Source organism: Castor canadensis, chromosome 1 (genome assembly GCF_047511655.1).
Source record: "Castor canadensis chromosome 1, mCasCan1.hap1v2, whole genome shotgun sequence".
In the NCBI taxonomy this organism is placed as follows: domain Eukaryota; kingdom Metazoa; phylum Chordata; class Mammalia; order Rodentia; family Castoridae; genus Castor; species Castor canadensis.
The window spans coordinates 89,732,110-89,758,574 of NC_133386.1; the positions used below are offsets into that span (position 1 = coordinate 89,732,110).

A 26,465-nucleotide genomic window follows, 5' to 3' on the forward strand; every position below is an offset into this window, starting at 1 on the left:
ATCGCTAGGGACTAGATATAAAACTGTTTTCCATATCTTTGAGTAACTGATTTGTACTGGTATGTCTGGATTGAGAAATGCTACTATCAGAAAACTCAAAGCAAAAAAAAAAAAAAAAACATAAAACAAAACAAAAATAATATGGACAACAATCATAACCCTTATTAGCCATAATAAAATCGAACTGTGATGAGATATTTATGAATCTGTCACTGCAGGTCATAGGAAAGGAATATTCAAGAGTAACGTTTTTTCTGATGAGTTAAATCTCTCTAAAGCTGGATTAAGGAAAAAGAATAAAATTTAAAAAGGAGCTATAGGTCTGGTCTATTTTTACTTCTTTCTCATTCTGCCCCTGTCCCAAGGTCTGAAAAATTTATAGATGCAATAAAGCACCAAAGAGGAAAAGGAAGGTAAGATATCCATATTTAATAAATTCGAACATTTGTTCATGACTGCCTTGTCTGTAACTGAGCTTGCCTTTGTCATATCCAAGAGGAAAGATTGGGTAAAGTGTCATCTATGTAAACATAGAAACTATCCAGAGTTGTGCACTCTAATCCACATATTTCCTTTGACTTCACTTGTGGAAGGAGCTCGGGATGGGCAATTAACTCACCTTGGGGCATTGAAAGCTGTATGTTTGGATTTAAATGATGCAATGATGGTTATACCACTTAAATTTGTTTTGACCCCAAAGTTTTGAAAATGAGAAAAGGGTGACTGAGCAAATGGAGAGGAGAAGGAGAAATAGGAAAAGAAGCCAAAGGAGAAAAACTATTAACAGAAAGAACTGGTCTATGCCTTATAAATAAGAACTGCTTTTTATTTTGATGGAATTAAAGAGGAAAAAGTAAGTGTTAGTAAAATAAAACACAAAATGAAACAAAACAAAGCAAAAAATCTAGCGGGGGCTAGCATGTATCAGCTCAGGAAGAAAACTGTGTGCATCTTTTTTCATCTACAAACAAGAATTTTGGGAGCAGAGGGAGCAAACACACCATCTGCTGCTTGAGGCAAAGAAACAAGTTAACCAGGTGGCAGCAACATTCAGAAGCTGCAAGCCTACTGATGGTGCCTGGGGTATTCAGGTTCATATGAAATCCAAAGCAATAATGATGGTCCCATACAAGGTTGGGAATTTCAATGAAGTTTTTATCAAACACCTCTAAAGTAATGCAGAATCTGGACTGGGTGGTTGACTCTCATCTGAGAGGACCAGGATGCCATGTGCTGCTGTCAGTGATATGTCTGGCCTCTCCAAATTTGAGACGCCCCAGTGAACAGTATTATCATATGACACAGCAGCTTGAAGTCATATATCATTTGGAAGGGAACAAAGATAATGATGCTCTATGGAGGCAAATCCAAAGTCTAGACAATTTTTTCTGAGGAACAAGAAATAATGAAAAGCCACTAGCCTCAGTTTACCCCTTGAGATTACTTATAATTTCTATATATATGAAATCCTGTATGAATAAATCTCAATTCTTACTCTGCCTTACAGATCCATTTCTATCATTTTCTCACATTTGAAAATATTTCTCATTAAAGTATTTTGCAACTTATTCCTTAATCAATAGAATTTTAAATAATTTTTGCCATTTTAGTATTAACTACATGATTCACTTATTAAACACTATCATGGGAAGGTATGTTTATAATTTTATCTGTATTAAATAACCATAATGATATTATAATATTACAACAGTGCTTAAGTTTTAATTCGATTAGAGATCTAGCCTACCAGTACTTGGTTTCATCTATCTCTTTTCTGTGATTCCTGGTTAAGGAGCAAAACTTCTTATGTATTCTGATGAAACACCTTCAAAAGAGATTAAGTGTGGCATTCATCAGAGGCAACTTTGTTTTCTGATATCTACCTGCTCTTACTGGGAAATTCTTGTATTTCTTATGCATAAGTTATACATGTTCATGAGCCTTTTCACCATATATCCAAACTAACAAACTAATAAATTACATGGGCAAAAATATAAGATGCATAGTAGGATCAAAGGTTTACATATGTAATCTGTATTTGTGATTAGTCTTAACATCCCTATCATGAAATATATATTTTATTACATTCAAATGATTCTAGAATTTTAGTAATACAAAGCATTGCACATGTCATGGAGCCAAAACTCTTATTCTAAAGATAGAGAAACCAAGTTTAAGACAGAGTAGCACATAAACACAAATCAGAGAAATTTGAGTCATGATTTTCTGTTCTGCAGAAAACAAAATTTGGAAAAGAAACACAAATTCAAAACAGTTAATACAAGATCCTGAGTGTATAATTATAAATAAAGTCAACCCCTGACACAAACCTGTAATTGACCATTGGAAATCACTTTCATTAGCCCCTTTTTTGAGGCAATTTTGAACACAATACTTACTAATACATTAGAGAAAAACATTGGATTAGGAAATGCCTTGCGGGGTATAGCAACCTCATTAAACATAACCTCGCATATTTTATAAAAGATTGGCGCTCTATAAATATTGAACTAAGGTATATGTAATATTAAAAAGAAAATAGAAAATATATTAAAAAAACAAGTGTCCAAGAACAAATTAGGACCAAAAAGGCAGCATGAAATGAAAGCTGAGAAACCATTAAAAATTTTTTTTTCTGTGAAAATAGTTGCTATGGATAATGTTTTATTACTTTAGGATGAGAGGACAAGCAAACCAAATGAGGCCATTTATAAAGAGAGGTGTAATTGATAAACAAGAGTTATGAATTCTAGGGAGGGAGAAATAAAACAAAGAAAAATGTCTAGGTGATAAAGAATGCTTGAGAAACTGAAAAAAAATCATAAATGTAGAAAAGCTAAGATAGTGAGAAAGATCAGACTAGGGTTCAGCAGAGACCAAATCTTAGAGGTTCTTGTAAATTTTAACCCGTATTTTTCACTTTACAAATTTTCTCTAATATTAATTTTTTCATGTAGTTCTTTAATTCACTTTAAATTATTTATCTAAAACATTTTAAAGAGATAGCATTGCAGTGTTAGGTGATAGCTACCCTCTAACTCCTAAACTTAAGGAATCCTCCTGCCTCAGACTCCAAAGTATCTCAAACTACTAGCACACACCACTGTGCTTAGATTTAAATTTACTTTAGTATGTGATATAATGAATAGTGTTAATCTGATAATTAATAAATGAGTAGTAGTAAAGTGTCTCAACTACATATGCCAAAGACATAATACACAGATTTAAAGACACTAAGATAAATTTCCTCATATCTTAAGTCTTCAGTAAGCACCCTGTAATATTTGTTCCTGTGAATGAACAAAATCAAGCCTTTGAATAGCAACAGATAAACTTTTTCATTATACCTGGCAGCCTGGAGTGGGGGACTGTTAGCTAAATCTCCCCTTTCCTGGCAACTGGCTAAAATACTAATTTCATGACCTACCAAGTGCTGGTCTGCTTTATTTGGGATCTAAAGCAGTAAACTGCTAACCTGAGCACCTAGACCATAGGTCTTTTGCTTCTAAGGCCTGGAACCATCAGTCTGTAGTTCCCGGGGTGTAGAACTATAAGCTTCTGGCTCTCCTGGCCCAATGCTTAAGCCTTTAGCACACAACAGTTCAAGATTACCAGACTAGAACTATTTGTCACCTGCTCATGATTTCCATCCAAGTGGAGCCAGCAGGACCCTAACCAGCTTATTAGTAACAGTATTAACATAGTAATGCTTCCAGTTTTATCTAAGAAATTTGGGAATATGTTATTTTACACAATATAACTTTACTATTTTCTCAAGTTAGGTCTTCCATATGTAACACTAGCTTTCTTCATATATATTTTACTGCTTTGCAGCTACTGTGAATGGAATCCTTCTACTAAAATATTTTTAAATTCCTTACTTTTCATAATAGAAAAGTATTAAGTAGCTTTTTATAAAATATAGCATATTATAATAAGTTCGCCAATCATAAATGTTCATGAATTTTTACTAACTGAATCCATTCATAAAACCACCACACTGAACAGGAAACACACTAGTGCTCTAATCTCATGCACTGTAAATAACCCTTCTCAACAATTGTCCCCATCATGTTCCTCAAAGTTAACTACAGTCCAGTCTGTGTATTTCCTATTTTATTTTTTGAGGTGCATGTCAATATGTTGCCTGAGCTAGTCCTGAATGTCTAGGCTGAAGTGACCCTCTTGCTTTCCAAGCAGCTGGAATTACTAGCATACACTAATGTGCTAGCTTATTTGCTATTTCTTATTTCATTAGGTTTGGTAAGATATTCAAAATTTTTCCTGCTTATTTTTAATTAATTGGCACAAAATTTTCATAAGTGTTCTCTTTAGATTTTGAATATCTGTATTCTGTGTCTGTCTGTTTGGGGAGAGGGGGTGGGAAGAGAAGATTTCACTATGTAACCACAGCTGGCCTTGAATGTTGTGTGTGATCCTAACTCTTAATTTGTGATCCTATTTTCTCAGCCTCTGGAGTCATGGGATTACAAGTATGGGGCACTATGCCTGGCCCCTTTGCATTTTGACATTGGTAACATTTGCCATCTTTCATTTTTGTGATCAGTTTTTGATAGTTTATTTTCTAGTGAAATCATATTGGTTTTTATATTTATTGTTCTCTTCCTATTACATTCTTTAAATTTAATTAGCTATTATTTTCATCCTCTTTTGAGATGATTTGTTAATCACTGACAGGATATTTGTCTATAAATTTCATCATTCATTTAGTTAAAAATAGTTTGCAAATTTTTGCTCTAATTTCTTCTTTTACCCATGGATTACATAGAAGCACATTGTATTGTGATTACAGAATTCCTTCTTAAGGAAATTTATTGATTCCTCTTTGTGACTCCAAGTATTATAAATGTTGGTAAGTAGTTTAAAAACTTTGAAAAATAATAGCTAATCTTCATGCATTAGAAACAAAGTTTATACATATTTATCATGCAGAATAAGGTTAGTGTGTCTACAGTTTTTAAGAGAAGTATTCCAAAAATTTTGAAGAATTATCAAATTATTTCTTTTTTAATGTTTCTAGTCCTTGTGGTTCAAATTATATGACTAGTTTCATTAAGGTTTCTGATTATCACAGCCCCATTATACAGTTGACTTTTATCAATATAAACTATCCCCTTTTGTTTCATTTAGTACTTTTAAATCAAATATATTTTGTCTTACACAGTGTATAATATTTTTTCAGTTCTTTGGATATGTTTGTTTGTTTGTTTGAGACTGGGTGTCTCTATGTAACCCAGTCTGGCCTCAAACTTGAGATCCTCCCTCCTTTTCCTCCAGAATGCTGTGACTACAGACATATGCCACCATGATTGTCTGGATCTTTTATTTTGTCTTTTCTACCCTTTTGTTTTTAACTTTTCTTTGTTTGTAATGTAAAGCTAGATTTTTTTAGCTTAATCTGAGGTTTATAACATTTAGTAGTAGATTAAATACATTGATAATGATTTACTGTTCATTTTTTCTCCTTTTCTTCTATCTTATTGCATGTTTTCCATTCTCCATGACCTATCTTAGATTAATCACATTTTATTTTATAGGTTATTTTACCTTTAGTATATACAATATAGAACATAAAAATATACATTTTATTTAAAATAGTCTCATATTTTTATTCTAGTGATGAGTCACATTTAATATGTATATGTAAATTATTATTTTCTACAAATAGCTAAAAGCAACTAATATCTACACACTCTGTGATTCTTTTTTCCTTATTTGTCTGGAGCACAACTTTTTATAAGCCCTTCCAAAAAATGTCATAAATGTTCTCAGTTCTTAGTTAAGAAATATAATTTTGAAGTTTTACATTTTCTGGTGGAAAATTTTTCCACCAGAATACTGAAAATATTACTCGATGTCTTCACGTAAGATTGCTTAAGCAGTAACGTGATTCTCCTTCCTTTTATTAATTCTTCCCTTTCCAGCTTTGTCTTCTTTATACTCATAGTTCTCTAAAATGTGCAACATATACCACAATGGGTTTATGTATATCACATTTTTATGATCAAGAATTAGACTTTACTGTTCCTTTCATTGTTTGAATTTCATAGTTCTCTATTGCTTCTTTTTAACTGACTTTTCATATTTTACATACTTATGGGGAACAGAACAGTAATGTGAAATGTGTGTACAATGTGTAATGATCAAGTAAATGTAATTAGTATTTCTATCTCTTCTATTGTTGGGAACCTTCAGAAATGTTGTCTTCTACTTTTCTCTTATTTCCCAATACCCCACCACACCACCACCGAACACAAGCACATACACTCACTCCTTCTTATTTATCTGTGGAATTCTTCTTAGATATTTTATAAACATCTTATTATATTAACTTTGCCTTTTTAAAATCAAATTTCTTTTATTATGACTTGGGATAATCTCTCTACTTGCGCTTCTAGATAATGTAATCATTCATCTAAGCCAGTATTTATTCCATTCGTCTCTTGAATTTTCATATGTTGAAAATTAGTTTTGTGTCTCTTGTTTCCTAATCTTTTGTGATGTGATATGTTATTCTTATGCATATACTTACTTTAAAGCTTTTCTTGAGTCTTTTCTTGCTTTACTCTGTTTCCCTCATTTCAGTTTTGTTGCTGAGTTTATTGCCTCCCTTTCCAGGATCAGTTTTTCTCAATACCTAGTAATTCTTGGTTTTCTTCTCTTCTTTATAACTGATAATCCCTATTTTCCTATCTCTGAATACAAATTATGAATGCCAGGTCTTTTTTCTTTGATAGTGGCAGTGGTATGGATGTGTGCAAGGATCGATGGGTAAATCACTTGTTTCCTGGTGTTGTGAGTTCTATTTACCTCCTGAAGGTTGTAAGTTGCGATATCTACTGTCCTGCTTTTCCAGTTCTACCTTCTGTCTTCTCTGGCTTAGCATGGGTGAACATTTCTACTGTCTGCTGCGTGGCAAGAAAGAGAGAAGGTTCAGCACTTAAGAGTCGAGGCCTGGGTGTGGTTTCACTTTTAATCACTCAGTATCTGCCCTTGACATTTGACACTTTTTTTCTGACCACTTGTTATCTCTGAGTTTAGAGTAAACTCAAGGATAGGTCACTCCCAGCATTATATATCCTCTGAGGAATTTAACTTCTAACTTTCCTATCCATCTTTCTAATTCCAGTTTTTTTTTTGTTTTTTTTTTTGTAAATAAGTCCTCAACTGGAAGCCAATATTTTGGCTTCCAGTGTACTTATTGGTGTTTTTAAATCTTTTCTGAATTTTTGAGCTTTTAGGTGAGTAGGGAATCTAGAATATGTGCTCAACTAATCTTTTGAATCCAAGGTCCAAAAGGTACAAACTTGACACTCTAAGTCAATTCTCTAACACAAATACTTCTCTCCTATCCCACTACACTGTGTAGGCATAATAAACATATAAAATTAGTAATCTGACAATAATTTAGTCCTTGTATTCTCACTGTACTTGTTATATTTTGTAAATGTGCCATTAGGTATATGATGAAATGTTTTTTAATTCCAGGGGCAAGAGCTATTTATGTAAAATCAGATCAATTATGAATTCACTTGATGCCTTTAAAACTCCCTGGAGACAAGAAGGCTTATTTTCTAGCTTTGCTTTTTAATATAAATAATAGAACCAATCAGCAGTATTTCTATTAAACATGGACAACAAAATTTGTATTCTTTTTGTTTACTATAAATAAAGATTACTGAATATAAATTGCACTGCCTTTTATTTATTTGGTGATTGAATTATTACCTCCACTAGCAGAGCAATCAGAGTTTTTCTTTTTTAAGTACACAGCATATCTGATTCCAATCTGACATAGTTTATACTGGTACCCATTATTCGAATTATTAATTAGGTCAAAATTAAGGACAACTTAAAATGCAGAGCTTTTTGTTCTCATTTTTTTCCTTCTCCTGGCTTTTCTTTACCAATTGCCAAAGCTTACTAAGAGCTAAGTAAAAACACCGGGTTCAAAGAAATAAGTCCATATATCAGGATTTATGACATTTGGTTATTTGAATTAATAAGGCAAAAGCATATATGTCTATTTCTCTTTGTTGAAGTTTGCTCATATAATCAACATTTAACAACCCTCTTTGAGAGAACAGTCTGAGCCATTTGTATTAATATGTACCAGGCTATTATGTTACCTTTAGCAGTCATTTCTTCCCATTTAATATTTGAATATGAAATATTTCTCCTCAAATTAGTACTTGGCAACCCCTAGAGATGCCATCTGTTTTTTTAAAAAATGGCTATGGTATGTGCTTGCTCTCCCTTTGATTTTAGTGCTATGTTTTTGGAAGTCAATGTCTACTAAAAATGATCCAAGAGTAATTTTTCCTAGGGAACTACTGAAGTCAGATTTTCCTTGTAACATTTATACTCAACAAAATAAAACATCAAATTTGCATTCTTTGTGGGCTCTATTATGATGCCATGGACAAACATTCAGCTCATTAGAAGTATTTTTCCAAGCAGCTCCTTTGAACAGGATTAAGATACCCTTGAGAGCAATTGAATAATCATGCCACTTTTCAGCTCTGCAGGGGAGCAGTTTGCCTATTAAAAATTTTCCCATGATTTAGCATTAAGAAATGTGCTCTGTAATTATTATTGAGGTTATATAGTCCTGATTTGAGCTGAGTAAATGGGGAAAATGCCCACAAAGTAAATCTATCTTTGTCAATGGTGCAACATATAGAAAAGAAATTTTGGATACATGTGTGCTAGAGAAGTTTACATAAGTGACAATATATTGATCCTTCAGTTCTTGGGTTGTCCAAGATAGGCATAAGAATCAGAAGACTCTATGCTATTTACCTGAAATCATGACATTCTCATACAGCATCATGTTATACAAGCAGTATTATTTCATGGGTATTAAGCCAGAGAAAACACTGGGAAGCACTCATCTACATAACTACTAACAGGCAGAAAATGGATAGAACCCATACAATGGTAATGGTGAGAATTTTGTTCATGGTGATTTGTTCATTTTCAAATCAGGAACTAAGGATTGTTGTTATCAACTGTCCAATTACTTTCTGTTTAACCAGAAAAAGACTGTGAGCTTTCCAGCATTGTGGCAAAATACCTGAGATAAACAACTTAAAAGAGAAAAGCTTTACTTTAGTTTTTGATCACTTGGCTCCATTGCTTTTAGGCCTTAGGCAGAACAATGAGCAGAATACTATAGCAGGAGGAAACTTCTGAGGAAAGGTGCTCACTCACCTCATGGTAACCAGGAAGCAGAGAGAGAACTGGGGAGGAAAAGATACAGTCCCCAAGGGCATTTTCTGGAGGGTGACTCCTTTCAACTTGGTCCCACTTCCAAGTAGTTCATCAAATTATGAACCCAATTAATCCATTTATGAGTTCAGTGCCCTCATGATCCAATTATTTCCCAAAAGTCTGCTATCTGGCAATACAGCTTTCAGTACATGGCCTTTGGGGTCCATTTTAAATGCAAATAATAACAGAGAGGGAGCTTAAATATGCAAAAATTTCAGCTGTCTTATGCTTTATCATTTCAGCTTTCAGGAAATAATCACTTTACTTCTCAGTAACAAAGACAGCACCTAATCTTGACATAGAAGTACACCATCCTCAGGATTATATTTTGCTACTATAAAACAATTCAAGTGTTACTAAAATAACTAGATACCTTTTAATCTGACACATTTTAAATCAAAATCATTGAGCGCACTAAACAGTCACTCAAGTGAAGAATTCTTTTTAAGCAAGCTTTCAGCTTTCCAAAAAAATGATTTAATATAAGTCGACTCTTTTTTATTAGTACAATTTTTTAATTATCAACTTTGAAAAATTTAATCTGACACACATATCCTGATCAAAATACTCCTTTGTGATTTAATCTACTTGTAAATTGAAACAGAGTCTATTCCCAGCAGCTTGCCTTTTGTCTTCTGCTTCCCTCTGTCCTGAGAGCCTCTGTTACATTTTGTTCCTTGGCAGACGCTAGGTCAGAAAGCCCACTGCACTGCTTGAAACATAGCAGGGCTTCCAGAAATGCGTTGACACACAGACTGACAGTAGTCTCTTTTTGCTTGCTTTCCATAAAAGGCTTAAAGACTCATTTCTTCTTCCTTCAGCACAAAAAAGATCATAAACAGTGAAGAAACCAAAAGCTACTTACTCAAAAATTGGCAAAATAAGGATAATTCCTTTGCAGTCCACTATCCTTCCCATGATACATTTCTCCCCAATTAGTAAGATTCCTTTCAAATACCATATAGTTGTTTGTGACATACATATCAAATTAGTTGTCTTCAAACAAAAATACACATAAAACAAAATTATGTATTAATTGGTTGACAAAATATTGTGACCAAAGTCTTACAGGAACCTAATTCTATATTATCCCCAGGAGTTATGGTGCAGTTAATAATTCAATATTTGAGGTAATGTTTTAGAACCTAGCTACTGCAAATAATGAGAATTATCTGTCTATTAAAATTATTAAGCTGTAAGAATGTAATCGTTATAATTTTTCTTTTGACAAGTTGAAACAACTATCATGAGTTCATAAAGGATGGAAATAATACCCTAGAATTTTTTATAATTATTAAGTATGCAAAGTAAAACATTTTTAAAACAGAAAGACTTCTTTCACAGTAGGTTCTCTCCCCGCCACATACACCATCCTTATCAAACAATAACTAGTGGTCAATTTTTTACAATCAGAAGATTGTTTGTATATCAACTTGCCATTGCTAACAATAGATTTAAGTACAAACTGCTTTAGGTGAAGGGAACACATTTACAAATACCATTGCAAAACAGTTTTGAAAAGAAGTTGTTGTAAGGTTTTAAATGATTTCATAACAAGTTGCCTCATTGAGAATATCTTTGTGGTCAAGGTAGGCCAGATCTGGTCTGTCAGAAGTTGTTAAGTGGAATTACAGAGGAATAGAAGTGACATGCAGGTTAGAGGATGTTTATCCTATGGTAAATTATAAGACACAAACTGAGTCCCAAGCAATCTCAGGGTTAAGAAATTTGAGCATAATTTAAAAATTAAGGAAAGTGCTTTGAATAACAGTCCCAAGGGAAACACAATTGATAGATTTGACTGTGTACTTTGATAATTATCTACAGTGAATCCCCTCAGTCTTTCAAAGCAATAGAAAATTGTCTGTATACACATAACCTCTTATTTTCCTCTGTACCCTACTAGGAGAAAGCACGTAGGGCCAATAGGAGAACTTGACTCTGCTGCAATAGCCCAGGGAAAGAACACCAAAGTAACCCATTAATCCAATTAAGTATCTTTTGTAGCCTAAAAAAAAAAGAAGCAAGTACCACCTAAGTTAAGAATCTAATGATATTGTTTGTTCTGAAAGTAGGCAGAACAACCAAGTGCAACTACTTCTGCATTCACTAGTGAAACTTGAGAAAATCCTGATATAAATTCTCTTCTCCTTTGCAATTTTCTCAGGATCCTCCAAAAGGCGATCTTCCCACACAACACAATAGGGTTATTAATAGCCATTGTAGAAACTAAATTGAGCCTTTCTCCCTTCCTTGGAAGCTCTTTAGAGTGTCAGTGGACATGAGTTGGGAGTCATAGCTGGTGTCACAGAGAAGAGCTACCCAGCTTCAGCTCTCCAGTAGATGTAGCATCTGAGAGACTTGACTTTCCTACAGGTCAAGAGTCTAATAAAATGTGATTCTACTGTGTCTGTGGTATAGGAGTAGTGTTTCCTATAAAACAAAAGCCCGAACTAGAGGAACTTCTCAGAACTGTTTTAAGTCCTGCTTTTTCTACTCAATAAACATGAAAAAAAGACTAACATCTGCCACATATTTAAGAATTTGCAGCACATGCATGCATGCGTGCACAAACACACACACACACACACCCCTCAAAACAAGTGTTTGAAGTCTAGCAGGAAGAAAGAAGGGATGTTCTGAGTGGTAAACTTCTCCTGTTAAAAACTATGAGGTCATTTTAATGTAAGATGTATGGAAGGAATTATGTCAGGATCTTTTAAAAGTGGTCCAGTTAATATGTGAAAAGAATTCATAATTAATGATGATTACATTAGTAAGAGATAAAATATAAAATTTTAGTAAGAAAATGTCTGGAATAACGTTAAAGCAGTAGAGCACTTGGAGAGAGAAAAAAGCAATAATTTTAAAAGCCTTATTTAAGGTATGCAAACATGTGGAGAAGACACAGGTACCGGCATATCAATATGTTAAGTGAATGAGCTGCAAAATGACTTTAATCACACTTTGATAAAAAGAATAGAATAATTTCCAAACATAAAATGTGATAAATAATGCAAATACAAGTAAAGTCAGGCAGTGAATGGAGAAAAAGGAATAATGTAAATCTTTTTAATACCAAGGAATATACTTTTAAATGTAACAGTGAGCTCACAGTCACATTTGTAGAAGGTCTTAGAGATGACACTCCAGAGAAGGAGCTCTCACAGAGCTTTTAAAACTGGGTCTAAATCTTATCAAGATTCCAATCTTTCTTTAGCCCACATTGTAAAGGTCTCTTGGAGAGCTGGGTGTGGTAGCTCACACCTGTAATCCCAGCTCCTAAGGAGACAGAGATAGGAGGATCACAGTTTGAGATCAATCTGTGCAAAAAATTAAGGAACCCCTATCTCAAATAACAAGCCAGACATGGTGGCACACACATAACATTCCAGCTACACTGGAAGCTGTATGTAGGAGGATTGTGGTCAGAGACCAGTCCCAAGCACAAAGCCCAAGACCCTATCTATAAAATAACTCAATGCCAATGGGCTTGGGTGTGGCTGAAGTGATGAGTGCTTGCCCAATAAATGCAAGGTCCTGAATTCAAAACTCTACTAACATCAAAACAAACAAACAACAACAAAACCCAAAACAAACCCAAAGCCTTTTTGGAGAGTAGTTGAGAGTATTTGGTACTAATAATGAGAGAAGAACACAGATACTTGGGGAAGATATTTTAAAAAGTCTGTGTGCTATAATCAATAGGCATGTACTTGGGACTTGGATGTCTGGCATTCTGCTCCTACAGCCATCATTGCCGGCTATATAAAGAGACATACCAACACATATCTGTGCTCTCCAGATTTTGTTTTGTGTTGTTTGTATTAGGAAAAAACGCATTCACAAAGAAAGCCCGTGAGAGAACTCACGTCCAAGAGCAGGGTTTAATGGCAGGCACAAAGTAGCACAGGAAGAGAGAGTTCAGGCTAGGCCTGGCCTTTTTATAGAAGAGGAAAGGTAAGGGGTTGGCACAGGAGCCAAAGTGGGGTGGGAAGGGGGTTGAGAGGAAAAGACAACGGGAATAATCTAACTAATGTGCAATCTAAGCCAAATCATAATTGTCACTATGTATCCCCCTGCCTGTATAACAAATCTCTATTAATAAAACTTTATAATAAAAAATCAAAAAGATAGGTATTAATAAATCTCACCAGATCAGCAGACAATAAAATTAGAGCAGGAAAGAATCAAACAGTACAAAAAGCAGCAAAATGGAAGAAATTACTACACATATTTCAATATTAACACCAAATGTTCATGGTCTCAATTCCCCAAACAAAAGACATAGAACAGTGAACTGGATTAAAAAGCAAGACACTACCTTTTGTTGCCTATGAGAAATGGATCTCACTAACAAAAACAAATGCTGGCTTAGGATGAAAGGGTGGAAAAACATTTTCTGAGGAAATGGATGCTGAAAGCAATAGAAAATAGCTATTCTCACGTCAAAATTCATCAGAAGAGATTAAAAAAAAAGGCCACTTCATATTAATAAAGGGAATGCTACATCAAGAGGAAATAGCAAGTGTTAATATATACATTCCAAATGTCAGTGCTTCCAACTTCATTTAACAAACACTAATAGACTCAAACATCACAGCTACAGTTCAATACAATACCCCAGGGTCACTATTAGACAAATCATCCAGACCAAAAATCAGGAAACAAACCTCAGAATTAAGGGACATTATGGACAAAATGGAGTTAACAGATATTACAGAGTATCTCCTCCAGCAGCTGCACAATATGCACTTTTTCTCAGCAGCCCATGGCACTTTCTCTAAACTAGATCATATTTTTAGATATAAAGCAAGTGTTAGCAAGTGTTAGTTAGTTTATATTCTATCAGCTCATAATGGAATAAAACTAGAACTTAACAGTGAAAAATATTCAAACACATGAAGAATAAACATATTGTTGAATGACTAGTAAGTCATGGAAGAAGTAAGGGAGCAAATCCAAAATTCCCTAGGGTCTACTGAAAATGAAAACATAACCACCAGAATCTGCAGAATATAGAAACAGCTGTGCTGAGGGGAAAATTTATAGATATGAGGGCATAATTTAAATCAGATTTCTCAAATGAGTTTCCTAGTTGTTGTCCTCAAGCACCTAGATGAATAAGAACAAATCAAACCCCCAAATCAGCATAAATAATAAAAATGAGGGCAGAAATTAATGAAATAGAGACCAAAGCTACAAAGCTACAATGAATAAGAACAAATCAAACCCCCAAATCAGCATAAATAATAAAAATGAGGGCAGAAATTAATGAAATAGAGACCAAAGCTACAATCAATTTATAAAACAAAAAGTAGGTTCTTGCCAAAGATAAGTATCATTAGTAAACCTTTAGCCAATCTGACTAGAAAGAGGAGGAAAAAAGTGACAAATTAATACAATTAGAGATAGAAAGGGGGATATTGCAACAAATATCAATAAAACCCAGAGGATCATGAGGAAATGCTTCAAAACATATAGTCACATAAACTGGAAAACCTAGAAGAAATGGATAAATTTCTAAATACATTTGACCTAGCAAAATTCAACAGAGGTATATGTCACTAAAATGGTCTTACGAAAAGCATTGAGATCAAAGCAGTAATAAAGTCTCTGAACAAAGTTGAGCCAGGACCAGACGGATTAACAGACAAATTCTCTGAGACTGACCTAGCACCAATACTCCTCAAACTTTTCCATGAAATTGAAAGGGAAGGAACACTACCAAACCCACTCCAGGAAGCCAATATACACTCATTCCAAAACCAAAGGACACAACAACTTTATTTATTTATTTATTTATTTATTTATTAAAATGTGACTATTTTATTTATTTTTTCTTAAAAACAAAAAGAAGGAAAAAATCAACTTAAGAAAGGCATGTGTTCTTGCAAGCAAAGTGAGGAAAAGGGTGTTACCACTGTCACTATGATGATTAAGCCACAGACACGTAAGATCCACAGATGGACTGGTGGCTTTTGAAATGCATATCATATCAAAGGTGCAGACTGTTGAACACATTCTGTAGGCACCGGCTGAAACAAGAGCCGAAGCAACCTCAACCCAGCAGCAATGACACGCCCTGTGACCCTGTGATCACCACGACCTGCTCCGCTGCAGCAGGACCCAGGAACCTCTCCAGCGAGCATGGAAGTATCGAGTTCAGAGGTCCAGGTGAGGCTGAAGGGCTCTGGCTGTACCAGGTGCAAAGCACGTGCATCATTGGACACGTTTCCAAATGGAGTTTTATAAATACGTACAAATCAGTTATAGGCACTTGAAATGTCTTTGGCTGGAATAACCCAACACTGCAAGATCATGTATTCTGAGTGGCCAGGCCCTGGCTGGGTTCAGCAGGCAACGATTACGGTTCTCTCAGTCTCTCTCAGAAAACCCGGAGCTGTGGGATTAGGCTTCAGCCAAAGCCACCTTCTCAGGACAAACTTCAGGATTGCTCTGACGCAACTTGCTGGGTCTGCCTTTGATGACAGCATAGCAGAACATCGTTATCACCATCACGAAGAGGAAGTAACTGGAGTGCATGAGATGCAGATTGATTAATGAGCGGTCATCATCTGGAACAATCACTGTGAGCTTGGGATTTAAAGCATGATAGACTTTCCCAATGGCTCCCTTGTAACACCAGAAGGGGTTGTAATCTTGGGCCTATTTCGTGTTGGCGTCACGGACAGTCGTGAAGATCTTGTACCACAGGGTAGCATTGCTGTATGTGTCAGGAGAGCAATGCGGGGGGGCTGGGCGGTGACAGGGAAGACACCAGAGGTGGCCGTGAGGGTCATGCGGGTTGTGAACACCACCTGCTGACAATGACCATGAAGAGCACAGTCGTCCGAGCTCCATGCAGCAGGTAGGGTAAAGGTAATATTTATCTCCTCGTGAGCTTCCCTGCCTGAAAGTCCGAGCTGATGCCCCAGAATGGTGGACTATAGGTGCGTGACGTTGCGAGAGTACCCGCCGAAGGGCTTGAGTGGGTCCAGGGTGAGGGTGATTGCAAACGAGATATTCACAGGGCCCGGGTCCTCCAGGACCTGGGGGATCTGCGGGGTGGACACTCTGGCCTGCCCACTGGTACCTGTGCTCCCCGGGGCCGTGCTGTCATTTGAGAGATGCGTCCAAGTTTCATTTTCCCATACGCAAAAGTCCAAATCATTAAACGCAGCACTCTGTCATTTCCGGTGACTTAATCTCCTTGATCTTGAGGAAGTAGCCCAGGGTCAGGAAGGCCATGGCCATGGCGCTCGCGCTGATCATGAAGACCACCAGCGGGGGCCGGCTGCTGATGTACAGCCTCCAGTCCTCCAGGGGGTTGATGCTCAACCTTATTCTCATCAGCTGCACCCGCACCGCAGGCAGCGGCGCACCCTGGCCCTGCTCGGCCAGCCGCTCGGCATCGTCCTCCCCGCCGCGCCCAGGGCAGCTTCAGGCTCCACAAGGCCCACGCGACGACCTCAGGCCAGCCGGGCTCCCGCCACCGCAGCACAGACTCCCTTTGGACTCCCGCAGCAGCGCTTTCCGCTTTCAGGACACAGCAACTTTGAACAAGGGACATTATAGGTCAGTCTTTCAAAATGAACATAAACATAAAAGTTCTCAATAAAGTACTTGCAAACTGAGTTAACGCGTCAAAACGTTCATACAGCGTGATAAAATTGGTTTCATTCTAGGGATATACAGATGATTGAGCATGCATAAAGCAATAAATGTATACAATCAAGAAAAATATCACATGATCACGTCAATGGAGGCATGAAAAGCCCTGACAAAATTCAGAATCCTTTTAAGATCCAAGTTCCGAATAAACTAGGAATAGAGGGAAGTACCTCTAAATCATGAAAGTTGTATGTGACAAGCCAATATCATACAAAGTGGGAAAAAACTGACGAAATTTTAAAGTCAGGAACAAGACAAAAGGGTCTACTCTTGCCACTCTTATTCAATAGAGATTGGATTTTGTAGCACAGAAATAAGGCAAGAGAAAGAAATAAAATAGATTCAAATAGGGAATGAATTATCTCTTTTACTAGATAATATGATTCTATACTTAAAAGATTTCCCTCAAAACCCCTAGATCTCCTAAACATTTTCAGCCTTGTAGCAGGAAATTACCTCAACATACAAAAATCAGCACCATTTCTATATACTAACAATGAACAGACTGAGAAAGAAAAGAGCAAAGCAATTCCATTCTCATCCCTCAAAAAAAGAAAAAAAAACTATGAATACACTTAACTAAGGAGGTGAAAGACCTACACAAGGAAACCTGCACAACCTCGAAGAAAGAAGTTGAATGAGAGACCAGAATATGCAAAGATTTCCTATGTTCATAGATTGACTAGAATTAATATTGCACAGACTTTTTCTGTACTACTTGGAGGAATTCTATTTCTCTATGAGGTGTGTGTATGTGTGTGTGTTTGTGTGTGTGTGTGAGTGTGTGTGTGCTTGTGTGTGTAACAGTTTTGAGAAACTATCCAGAGGAAACAAACATAGAAAAATGTCATAGCTGAGGAACTGAGGTTTATTATATTGGGAATCGAGAGAAAAACAACAAACTGACAGCTTGTATAAGGAAGTGTTTGGTGCATATATTCGGGTGTGTATATCCAAATAGTGAATCTACTTAGCTAATAAAATTTTGAGGAAGGAATTACTACACTGAAAGTCACAACACAGAGGTTGCATTAAAAATTATGTTTCGGCATGGGATATAACTCAGTGATAGACCGCTTGGTTAGTATGGATGAGACCCTGAGTTCAACACCCAGCACCACAAAAAAACCCAAAAACTTTGCATTCACCACACATTCAAAACTATTTACAGAACACTTGCTATGTGTCCAAGATGGAGACGGGAGTGAAATGAACAGGAAGGTCCTCTGAAGACATACTTACCAAATAGACCCATACATATTTAATCACTGTAAAGCAACAGAAATTCAGTACTTGCTCTTAGAGCATATTAGCATTTGTCAGCAGAACAAACTCATGTTAGCCAACTCTCCATTGTAACAAAATAACCTGAGAGAAATCAATTTAAAAGACAAAAGGGTTTTGGGGGTTCATACTTTCTGTACTTTCAAATCATGGTCACTTAGCCTTGTAGCCTTCAGTCCTGTGTGAGGCAGTAAATCCTGATGGATGCATGTACAGGAGGGCAGCTTGTCACCTACCTGTGGCCAGGAGTAAAGAGATGGAGAGGAAGAGACCAGCACCCCAGGATACCCTTCAAGGGTGCACCCTAAGGATATACTTCTTCAAACGAATCAGGTCTCACATTCTAAAGTCTCTACTGCTTCCTAATAGCACTATCAGCACTATCACTCGTAGTATTTTCATTGACAGTCATTTGGAAGTTTCTCATCCTGTCAGTGAGGGAAGGTCCTTCACGTACACAAATTCTGTCACTTGAAAGAAGCTCTATTGTTTGCATATCACCCTTCAAAGCCACATCTAAAGGAGAATATTGAAGAGTATGTCCTCTTTGAGAGCTATACCGATTTTCATCTCCTTATTCCTTACATATAGCAATTTGGTAGCTAGGCAGTGGTTTTCCTTACATATAGCAATTTGGTAGCTAGGCAGTGGTTTTAAGGCTTAAATAGTCGACCTTTGGTTGAGTCTTAAATTTCTTTGGAAACATAATTCTTTCAAAAATAGTAGATTTAGTCAGTACTAGGTGCCTCCATTCAGAACTAGATGGCAATAACTACAACTTAAATTTTCTTCTGATTCTCAACTCTGATTTCTTTCCTTGCATCTGTATCCCTTCTTTCTATGCAAGCTACATTATGGCCAAATAAAGCAATATCCTTGAGTGGAAGAGAAGAGTCTTTAACTTAAACCTTTCAAACCTGAGTTCCTTTCTCTAATAAGAACCCCTGATAAACATTTTTGTGTTTTTTGTAAACCTAATTTCTTATGGCTTAAGTTTCTATACTTATTTCTATTTCAGTTCATGAGTCCACAATTCTTACCCCAAATCATTATTTCTGTGTGATAGTTTGCACAGATGGAGTAAATATCTAACAACCCATACTACTAGCATTCTGATCTCCAACTTCTTCCAGAGCTACCAACTTGCACACACTCAATCCCCCTTGTCAGTTACTGAAGGCAGCACTTCTGTGTTTTGGTAAAGGTAACACTGCCATGAAGATAAATTCCAAAATTTTGGTTTAAAAATAATAGAACTTTTATTCATGTAAAAGTAGATGAACAAATCCACACACTTATCATGAAAACATTCTAGTGGGTCTCTGACATCTCCAGAATGATGCACCCTGATAGGTACCCCAATACCACCCATCCAGAAAATGTAAAGAGCATGAGGGACTGTGGGGAAGGATTTTAAAAGCTGGACCTTCAGGGAGTACATGGTAGGTCTGCTCACATCCTTTTAACTGAAATAGGCACGTGGCTCTATTTAGCTGAAATTCAGATGCATACTTCACTTTGATGACTGTGTGTTTTTTTTTTAATAAAGAAATGCTTTTTTATATTGAAACACATGGATATATATATATAATAAAAATTACAAATAAAAATAAAGAGAACTGAGGCAGTGCCCCTTAAACTAAGGAAAGTTTAGAAAACAGTCACCAAATTGCTCATGGCTTTGCGCTGGCTCTTGCACCTGCGCTGCTTGTGGGCCTGGTTCTGCCCAGTATTGGACAGTGAAACAGCAGCAAATGCTCGAACAAGGGCTGGCATGGTATTCCCCTTCTTCTGCTTCTTTGGGCCTCCATTTGTGGGCTGTGATTTGGGTCCCATATTGGGTGGGGGAATGGGACGGGTGTTGGAGGAGGGCTTATTGGTGCCCCCGACTCTAAGTGTCCCCAGGCTGGTAGCAGTGGAGGTAGAGATAGTGAGTGGGTGGTTACGGCCACTGATGGCAGGGGTGCTGGGATTGGTACTGGGTAAGGGCAGGCCAAAGGAGGTGAGTGGTGCAGATGTGGACAGGGCAGAGGGCTGGGGGAACAGGACGGAGCTTGGGGCCACTGGGTTGTGGGCAACAGAGGTAGTGGAAGGCCCAAGGAGGGAGCCCTGAGAGGTCAAGCTGGTGGCAGAGCTGGTGGTGGAGATGGTGGTGGTGGTTGAGTGGCTGCTGGCTATGCTGTTTACCCCAAAACCACTCACAGGCTTTGAGGAAGATAGTCTGGCTGGACCAATGATGGTGCATGTGGCCGGACTGGTGGTCATGGAGGTAGTACTAAGTGGAGCAGTTGTCTGCATTAAAGGCCGGGATGGAATATGCACAAAAGTAGGGGGTCTAATGAGGCCAATTCGGGCCTTGATGGCTAGAGTGGTGGTGTTGGTTTTGGAGGGGATGGTTTGGTTGGAAGAGGCTGGCAATGTGCCTACCTGTGTGGACTTGTTTCCCTGGCTTTTAGTCGGGGTCACCAAAAGGCTCTTCATCATGAAACCACCAGAGGCCAGGCCAGGACCTGTTGGGGAGGAATTTTTGGTAGGTGTGCTGCCAAGTGGCTTTGGCTTTATGGGGTCAGGCCAAAGAAGACTTTGTAGTCTGGCTGATTCTGCAACATCAAGATGTAGTAAGGGTGATATATCCATGGACATAACTGGGTTTGAAGTAGGTGCCTGCCCCTGGGAAGGTGCTGAAGAGGTGGAGAGGCCTTGTGGTGTGGCTGATACTGCAGCTTGGAGTGGGGGAGGATGGGAGAGATCCAGGGGTGTAACTGAGGGGGAAGTAGGTGCCAGCCCCTGGGAAGCTGTTGAAGGTTTTCCTGCAAAGAGCCCTGGCTCTGAAGAACTAAGAATGGCTGGAAGGCTGGTTCTCTTCAGAGGTGGGGGAGCTACACTATTATCCACTGCAACAGGCACTGGGAGGGATGGTGGGGCCTGCAGATTGTGCACCTTACTCAATTGCCCAAGGGGTGAAATAGTGCTTATGGCTAGGGCAGGGGTGGGGAGGGAGGCAGGCAAAGAAGCTGGCCCTGATGCAGGCAGGGTCAGTGGAGGTCGAGGTGGCTTGGCACGTGCAGGGGCTGCAGTGCTCACTGCATCAGCATTTCCTGATAATGACGGGGCACAGTCAGGGTTCTGCATGGTCTTTAAGTTGGCCAGCAGCGGGGTAGCACCTGGGTCAGGGGCAGGGGTGGGGAAGGAGGCTGGCCAAGAAACTGTCCCTGATGCAGGCAGAGTTAAAGTGAGACGAGGCTCCTTGGTGACACAGTTAGAGACCTCATCAGTCTTTTCCTCCTGGGCCTTGTTAAACCACTCCAATCTGGCCTTCTCTGCTCTGTGGACTTCAGGAGGGCTGGCACAGGTAAGCAGGGGTGGTAAAGGTAAGGTCAGTGGGTACTCCTGTCGCTTCTGTTTCCTGCTCCCAGAGCTGCCAGATGTTGATAGTGAAGTGGAGGACTTGGGCTCCTTCCTTGTGCTATCATCTTCAGCCCTTTCTCCATGGGACTCCTTGTCCTGCACCTGAGAAGCAGGAGCGGGATTACTCGATCCATTGCCCAGCTCCTCTGCTCTTGTGTTCTCTGCTGGCCTCTCGGGCCGCTGGGAGCCTGAGGAAGCTGATCCAGCCAAGAGGAATGAGGTGGGACCCCTTTTCTTCCCCAGCTGGGAGATGCCTTGAGTGGACCTGTAGGAACTCCTGATGGAGTTATGCTTGGGCATTGGGCTGCCACACATGAGCTTGCTTGGTGGGGACCGCCTAGAATACATGCATGCTTTCTTATTCAAGATGTCATCTGAGGTCTCAGAAGGAAGACTTCTCTTCAGTGACACAGGTTTCTCTGGAAGACTCACAGAACATCCATGGAGCAGGAGGGGTACAGATGTTGAACAGCTGCTCCCACTGCTCTCATGGCGCTTTTTCTTAGTTTCCTGGCCATCTCTGTGTATTTGGGACTCTCCCTCCATTCTCCTTTTCATTGGCTCTTTGCGAGCGGTGTCCTTTGCACCTCGCTGCTGGGCATTTCTTGCTGGCAATGACAGCGTGGAGTTGGTCACCTGCCCAGGTACGTTTTTCTTTACTATTCCTTTATTCATGCCTTTCAGGGCACTCATCGTGCTTTCCGTTACACGCAGCTCCTGGGCAACTCTTCCCCTGGAGTACTGTGTGGAGCACACCATCTGTCGTGGCACTGGAGGAGGCGTTTGATTGCTCCCGGAGGGGCAAATCCGCTGGGTCCCTGGGTTGCTGCCCAGCCTGCAGTTCCGTGAAGTTACCGTGGCCTCTTGGTGGCGACTGGTCCAGCAAGAGGTGGGCATCGCTTGCTGGTTCGGGTACTGTCTTCCAGTCGGTACCTGGAACCGCGGCGTGAAATCCCCAGGTGGGCGGTACCAAGGCTTCCGATGGGCCCAGTATCTGTGCATATTGAAGGATTCAGCAGGGTAGTTCTCCTGAGCAGAGTCGCGCGGAGAGTCTCTCAAGAAGCTCTCTGTCTCCAGGGAACTTGTCCTTAGAGACTAACAACATTCCATGCCATGACGTTGTGGTTCCAAGTCCACGAGGACTGCGCGCGAGAGCCTCAAGCTCCTGGTTTCAGCAGGAAGGAGGATCAGGTGCGCAAATCTTGGTTTCGAGCCTCAGACTCCACAGTTTCCCTGGTGGCCCCACTGGTGAGCAAATCCCTGGGTGTACTGGGGAGAGTATGAAGCCCAGCAGGGACTGGACAATTGGATTAAGAATAGAGGCGCACATGATTGTACCGCTTACTTTTTGCAAAAATAGGCTGAACATGTACATTTGTGCTCAGAGAAATAATACTCTATAAGAAAAGGAAGAAAAAGATTCTAAACAAGCTATGGCCAATCAATTAAAATTGTTATTATTTTATTGATCATTGCATAATGATCAATAAAATAACATATAAGAGCAACATATTAATATGCTGCTATTTCTTCAGAATGTATCCCCATATCATAAAAACCAGGAAGTTAGAAATTGTGAACATATTTTTCTGTATGAAAAAGCATGCTCAAGCTTTGAGCAAAAGCTTTTTGCAATATGCATAGAGTAATTATAGAAGTTATGAATTTGAGATTTCAAAGAGGAAGGGGAGAGGCGAGAGAGAGAGAGAAAGCAAAGAGAACACAAGATTAATCATAGAGCTACCAATTTTTAGAGTGAGGGAAGGAATAGTTAGGTGAAAGAAAAGGTCAGGCTCTGTACAACCAAAGCCAAAAGAGGGAAAGGCCTAGAGAATTAAGAGTATCACAGAAATAAAATGAAAGCCATCCAAGCTTTTGTCCTGCAGCCATACCATCTGGCCATCATATACTATACTCTTGTCTAGGACAGGAAGATTCAGGAACCTACTCTTTCTACCACGTTCACACTAAACCATCCTCACTGCTGTCTTTGCTTTCTCTACAAAACCCCAAAAACTCTGTACTAACTTCAAACCTTGAGACACATGGTGATTAATGTTATGCAAAGTGGCAGAAGTGGTAGTGTTTACTTCCCTAGGAAAGAGAATTCACAGAGAAGCAGTATGACATACAAGAGAGAAAGCAGTATTCATGGAATAGAGGTCATGTTTCAGAGACTAGATTAGGCTAGATTGCTCGGCATTTGGGAAACTCAGCTTGCTTTTCAGAACATCAACAGAAGCATTCTCTTACTTTTCCCCCCCTTTTTAATAGCTTAGCCAAAGGATCTCTCTGTTTATAACTCTTTCTCAACCTCTCCTTACCTCTTCTTTGTCCTGTACTTTCTCTTTCTGTCTTGCTTTCATCCACATTGAGAAATGCTTTCCCTTTTTAGGAAAGAATCATGGGTATAACCTAGACTTTTCAGCTCCTAGAATGGGTCACCAAAATTAATTAAAAGTGTTATATAAAGTCCTAAGCATTCTTACCTATCCCAAAGAACTATTGAAATGTTGAAAATTTCAGGGATCAAGCAAAGGATATAGCAAAAATTCACATGTAAACTTTAATGGTTCTTAAATAACCACAAGTCTCCTCTTTAAAGCAAAGAGTGTACCAGATGGTTCTTTGTTGGCACAAATTGTTCTCTATGCCTATAATGGGGTTTCTGTAAGTGCTTTTGACTGACAGCAACCAGTTTTGTTACAAAGCAGTGTAACAATGGGCCAATAACAATGAAACTTGATAATGCCACATCAATAATGTGACATTTTATACTTTAGTTTGGAATAAATTGCTGCAAGGAGAGAAAGTGATACTTAGTAATAGATGAATATTCTAAATAAATGTTAGCTCCTGACATTGCAACTCTGGTGATGATGTTCAAGACCAACAGCATGATACCAGTGACTCTCAGTGATCTGTAATGATTCTTAAGTTGAGAAATAAATACATCCTCTGATATAGGACACAACATGTCCTTGTTGTTTTCATAAAACTGTTGCGCATATAATGCAATTTATCTACTTTCCTATCCATTCATTAGACACATTTGGATACACAGTTCAGGGGTATATATAATCCTAAAGTACAACCTACCCTAAAACCACAATTATAGGAGTAGTAGAGTAAGAAAAATTGTTCAGTGTTCTGTGAGGCAGATTATTCAAATAAGCAAATCATCACACACAATAAGTAGAACTGAATCACCCATAGCTCCATTAAGTAAAGCCACTCTGTCCTCTCAGTTCTCCCTGTCTGTGATGGTCATTGCCAGCCTGAGCATGTGAGGGCTGAAAGGTTAGGTTAGACATAGGAAATTCAAACAGAAGCAGAAATCATAAAAGATCTAGAATAATGTAGAGACTGTCTTGCTTGGAGGGAACTTGATTCAGAGGAGTGGGATTTGAGCGATGGAGAAAAGATGATGACAACTAATAGAAATGAACTGTAGTGGGAAACCCAAAATTATCCATTGAGGGAAATCTGATTAATTTTCTAATTTATGTGATACGAATGTCCTTCTCCAATTACCAGTTAAAAATATTCACTTAATTTCCTATTTCTAGTTGATGTTTTGAGGATGTTCCTCTGTTTTTAGGATGGGACATTGTTTAAGAGCAGTTTTTAAATATGTATTTATTGTTATCATTTGAATTAGTATACATGAGAGTTTCATTGTGGTAATTCCATACTCCCTCTATTACATTCCTGTTCTCTCTCCTACCTTCCCCCTTTTTCATACAGTGTTTGTTGGGTTCCATTATGCTGTTTTAGAACTATACCTGTAGTAGACTTCAGTCCTCTTCCCCTCCTCAGTATCTTTTCTGTTCCCCTGTTCCCTCTTGTTGATCCCACCTTAGATTGTCTCCCGTTCACATTCATGTGTTATTAGCAGGAGCAGCAGCATTTTAGGTCTAGGTTCCGCAAATGAGTGAGAACATGTGATATTTGGCTTTTTGAGCTTAGCTTATCTCATTCAACATGATGATCTTTAGTTCCATCTATTTTCCAGCAACTAACATAATTCCATTTTTATGTGGCTTAAGTAATATTCCAAAATTTGTATATAGATAAATGATAGGTAGATAATAGATAGATATAAATACAGATAACATTTTCTTTATCCATTCATCCATTGTTGGGCACCATGACTCATTCCATGGTTCAGCTATTGTGAGCAGATGTGGAATAAAAATGGGTATGCCCATATATTGACTTATACTCCTTTAGGTGTATAAGAGTGGTATGGTGGGGTTATAATTTAGGTCTATTTTTAGGCTTCTGTGGAAACTCCATACTGATTTCCATAATGGTTGTACCAATTTACATTCTTACCATCAGTGTATCAGAGTTCCTTTTTCTTTTCATCCTTACCAGTGTTTATTGTTGTTTGTTTTCTTGATGATTGCCAATCTGACTGGGATGAGATGAAATCTTAATGTGGTTTTGATTTGCATTTCCTTTGTGACTAAGAATGTTAGACATTTCTTCATGTATTTATTAGTCATTTGAATTTCTTCTGAAAACTGTTCAACTCATTGGTCCATTTATTAATTGGATTATTCTTTTTGTTGCTTAGCTTTTTGAGCTCTTGTATATGCTGGATATTAACCCTTTATCTGTCATATAGCTGGTGAAGATTTTTCTCCATTCTGTGGATTATCTCTTGTTTCTAGTAACTATTTCTTTTGATGTGCAGAAACTTTTTAATTTGATGCAATCTCATGTGTCAATTCTTGCTCTTGTTCCTGGGCAATTGCATCAGATTCAGAAAATAATTACCTAGGCCTTTTTCTTTGAAT

General features: G+C 38.2%; 1 pseudogene; it reads right to left on the minus strand.

The window, feature by feature from the left end:
• Positions 1-15,458: 15,458 nt before the first annotated feature.
• Positions 15,459-18,679, minus strand: LOC109677114 (transmembrane protein 248 pseudogene; annotated as a pseudogene).
• Between the last annotated feature and the right edge of the window lie 7,786 nt (positions 18,680-26,465).